This window comes from Fukomys damarensis, unplaced genomic scaffold, assembly GCF_012274545.1.
Source record: "Fukomys damarensis isolate Sample0158 unplaced genomic scaffold, DMR_v1.0_HiC HiC_scaffold_23, whole genome shotgun sequence".
NCBI classification, from domain to species: domain Eukaryota; kingdom Metazoa; phylum Chordata; class Mammalia; order Rodentia; family Bathyergidae; genus Fukomys; species Fukomys damarensis.
The window spans coordinates 7841657-7846216 of NW_022900935.1; the positions used below are offsets into that span (position 1 = coordinate 7841657).

A 4560-nucleotide genomic window follows, 5' to 3' on the forward strand; every position below is an offset into this window, starting at 1 on the left:
GTCCCGTGGCTTGATAGGGTGCAGGAGAGGGAGGGACAGCATGGAGGGTTACAGTGAAGTGACAAGGGAGGTCGCTGGTGATAAGGAGCTGAAGGCCCAAGAAGACGAAGAGGGGAGAGTCCCAGACTCTGGTCCTGTGCTCGTCTTCCCAAGCTATAACTTCTCAGAGGCTCTTGCTAGCATGTGTGTGAGGAATCTGTGGGAGGAGAAAGTTTTACACTGGAATGTCCTGGAGAAAACCATTTATTTCAGTCAGTTCCCAAGGAACATAAAAGGAGCATTTATAATAATACAGCATGTTTTTTTTAAGATCGTAAATGAAACTGCTGCAAATTCTAAAGAGGTAACATTATGAACTGATTCAGAAAAAGTATAGTTTATAATAAAATAATGGCTTGCATGTTTGGAAACTATTATATAGGTAAGTAACAACTGGTCAAAAAAGTAGTCATATCAAAGTTCTGGGACACAGCTAAAGCAATACTTGAGGGCAAATTTATTATATCTTTATGTCTTTAAAAACATTCATCACAGGGCTGGGGATTTAGCTCAGTGGCACCACACCTGCCTTGCAAGAACAAGGTCCTGAGTTTGATCCCTGGTACAAAAAAAAAAAAAAAAAAGAGAGAGACAGAGAGAGAACTAAAGACATTTATCAGGAAACAATACGTGTATAAGAATAAATAAGCCCTCAAGAGAAAGAAAACACAACCACACAAAGATTTGCAGATCAATGTCTATAGCAGTAACTGTTTAACATAACCTTAAGCTGGAAACAGTAAAAAAGTAAGCAAACTGAGATGTATTCATCCATACTGTGAAGCATCATTTGGCAAAAGAAGGAAACAAAGTACCTGCTACATTATACAACATAGATGAACCCCAAAAATATGGCAAGTGAAAGAAGCTGGACAGAAAACACCATTATTCTATGATTCCATTTTTGTGAAATGTCCAGAAAAGACAAGTCTAAAGTATAGACATAGGGCTGGGGATTTAGCTCAGTGTTCCTGCCGCCTGCCTGGCAAGCGCAAGGACCCGAGTTCGATCCCCAGTACCAAAAAAACAAAAACACCCCCCCAAAAAAATAATAATAAAGTATAGACATAAGCTCCAAAGGTATGATGTTCTTTCGGGGTTGATTGAAATATTCTAAAACTATTTAGTAACTGTACTCAAAATCATTGCATTACACACTTAAAACATGGTGTATAAATAACACCTCCACAGAGCTATTAAAAGTAATAAGGCAAGGGACACTGGCATCTATGGCCCAGCCATGTGCCCTTCTGCCAGGCCGTCATGGGGCCCAGAATCTTGGGCTCACTGGGATTGGGAGCAGCCCAGGAAGCTCGGTCATGAAGCGAGCATTACAGAGCAGGTCCAGAGGGCAGTGTCCCACCACCTCAGGTACCAGCAGTACGTGGACCCAGGCAGCGCCTGAAGCAGAGCCTGTGTCTGTCTCCAACTGCTGAGATGGCAGCCAGCCTCACAGTCCAGTCAGAATCTAGTGGTGCCAACATAGAGTCTCCAGCCCCTTGCCAGGCACAACTGCAGCAACATGGGAGTTTTCTCACCAATTCAGACTCCCAAGACAGCCCCGAAATTCTGCCTCTCCACTACCCGCTTTTTGTCTGCCTCCATCTCAACCAGGTCCACAGCAGCCTGAGGAGCACAGCAGAGTTCCTAAGCACTTCCATGGAACGTTCCCGCAGCATACACGCCAGCAGGACGTTACTGGGCGGCGGCAGACCACCCTGACTGTCCAGGACATCCCGTTCAACTTCAAGCATGGTCCATCTCCAGAAAGACAGCTACAACTACCTGACCCACTGCCTCCAAAGTGACAACAACACTGCCCTGTGCAAGGCCCTTGCACATCCACTTGGATGTGTAGCCTGCCAAGAAAACAGACTACAGGACTACCAGCTCTCTGTCTGTGGTGGCTCCTCCCACAGCAAGAGCAGCAGCCTGGAGCCCCCAGTGTGCCCATCCCCATTCTGCAGGACGAGGCCACCCTGGAGGTCTCGCAGGAGAGCATCAAGCTCCTGGAGGATGGGCCTTCCTCTCCACCATCTACAGCATGGAACAGCTGCTGAACACTGCAGAAATCATTCCCATAGCCAGCTGCTTGCCGCCGGGTTAGACAACTACATAAATAAAACTCTGGAGTCTTTGGTGCAAGAAGTTGAAGTCAGAGCCCCACCATGTGAACACATTGTGTATCTGTCTGGCTTGTGATACCCTGGAGGATGAGGAGGATGAAGATCCTGCTGGACACTGTGGACCACATGCGCCTCCCAACGGACAGCTCAGGGTCACTCTCATCCTGAGGACACATCCGTCCGGTAGTGGGATCCAGGATATTCTCCAACACCGTGCTGCACCAAGGACACAGGCCTGCCCCGTGGGTGACGTGGACTCAGCCATACAGCTTGTCCTTTACCAGTGGGTCCTACGGCCACCACGCCAGGCTGTGGACCCTTGACTGGATGTAGGCCCTGAGGATATATGCAGGACTCCTGGGAATGGGGACTGTGTCAGATTCCGTCCCAACTCTAGCTGCTTAGCTATGGGCTCCACCGAGCCCCCTAGGCCGCTGGAGCATCCAGCAGGGAAACTTGGCGATTTCTGCAGCAGCCACGGTGCCTAATCTCTCTCTTGTTTCTCTCCTAACAGGAAGTACCTGGTATCAGCTATCAAGGACCAGCAGTTGAACTGGAAAAGAAAGAGAGACATGTGTGGGGCCCTGGGTTCAATCCCTGGTACCACAGGGAGCAGGGGGGCAGACTGAGAAAGTGTTGGATTTCGCTGTGACCACCGAGTGGAGCTTAGCTTTTCAGCTGTCTGTCCTGCAGTGGGCACATCCTGAGGTGAATCCAGGGTGTGCACCCACATGTCCAGCTGTGTCCTGAGGATAAAGCAAGCTCCAATGTACAGGGAAAAGTTTAAATAGTTCTGTTTTTCAAAATGAGTTATTTTGTATTTTGTTTTCTATTAAAATGCATTCGGTTTCAAAATAAATAAGGCAAGGGCCGGGGATTTAGCTCAGTGGTGCCACCACCTATCTCGAAAGCACAAGGTCCTGAGTTCGATCCTTGGTACCAAAAATCAAATCAAATAAAATACATAAAAAAGGCAAGAATTCTACTTGTGCTGGTGAAAAAGCAACAGAACAAACCCCTCAAATGAGAAGGAAGGAAATAATAAAGTCAGAAAACCAAGAAAGAGAACAAATTTTTTAAAAACTTTAAACTTGGTTATTTGAAAAAAATTAATAAAACACATAAGGCTAGAGAGTTTATTTTCCTAGAGAGAGGTTAATTCTCCCAGCACAACCAGTCCACTTACACCTTCAGTACACAATTGTGGTTCCTAATAACAAACGTGTCTTCTCAGCTTGTAGTTATTACATTCTTTGCTGACGACAGGTCTTGCTATCCTGATTGTAGGATCTGGCTCCAGGGGACTGGCAAGGCTGCGCTCATCCCACCCAAGCCCTTTGTGTGTATTATAGCTTTGCAACCTCAGAGCAGTCCAGTGAGGTAGACATTCTTATCATTTCCCTTTCACAGATGGAGACGGGACTCATAAGGGTAGGAATCTTGGCAGAAATCACAGTGACTGGGCGTCCCTCAGTGTCATCTCCCCTGGGTGCTAGGCTGCTCCTGTCCACCAGGGGGCAGAAAGAGGTCAGGGTTTCATACAGGCTCCATCTCCTGAACTTCCTTTCTTTAAGGTGACAAATTTGTTGCTGCTGTTTTGTTTGTTTGTGTTTGTGTTTTGGTACCGGGGATCGAACTCGGGACCTTGTGCTTGCAAGGCAGACAGCAGAACCACTGAGCTAAATCCCCGGCCCAATGGTGAGAGATTTTGCTGCTCAAGAAGTTGACCCTCTATTTCTCACTTGACCCCAGGCTAACCTGAAGCCCAGGGAGGGTTAGTGACCCGCTCAGGAGGCAGAGCAAACCCAGGGCAGAAATGGGGCCACAACCCAGGCCCTCATCCTGCCAGCAGTTTTGGCCCTAAAGCCGGACTCAGTCTACCCTCAGCACTTTGCGGGAAGCGGGGAGGGGCGTGGTCGGCCCGGGTTCTGAACTCCACGGGTACCGAGTCCACACGACTACACTGCACTGTGCACAGAAAGGACACAGCTGCCAAGTCCTGAGCAAGGCTCATGATGACTGTCACCTTCGAGCTGGGCGAGCGCCCCCTCGTGGGCTACTGTGGGGAGAGGTGCAAGCCCTGAGCACAGGGGATTGTATTGCTGGGGCTGCTGCTGCTTTTATTATTAATAGAGAGGTGCCCCGCAGCGGCACAGGGCAGGTGTGTGTCGTGTCTGTGGCCCAGGGAGCAGGTGAGCTGTAGTCCCACAGCCAGGAAGAGGTGAGGCTGGAGATTCACGGGACTCCAGGCTGTGTCATGCCCATCCCTGCCACAAGAGGCTCCCTCCGCCTGTGGACGGTTAGTGCTCTTCCCCGTCCGTAGATGGATGTGCATTTGTACAGGATGTGGTCCGGGTGTAGTGCTGAATGTGGGGTAGGCACCTGGTGTTACTCC

The 4560-nt window shown here is 49.0% G+C and overlaps 1 pseudogene; it reads left to right on the forward strand.

The window, feature by feature from the left end:
• The first annotated feature begins 1279 nt into the window (after nt 1-1279).
• Nucleotides 1280-2653, forward strand: LOC104863568 (annotated as a pseudogene).
• Nucleotides 2654-4560: the final 1907 nt, after the last annotated feature.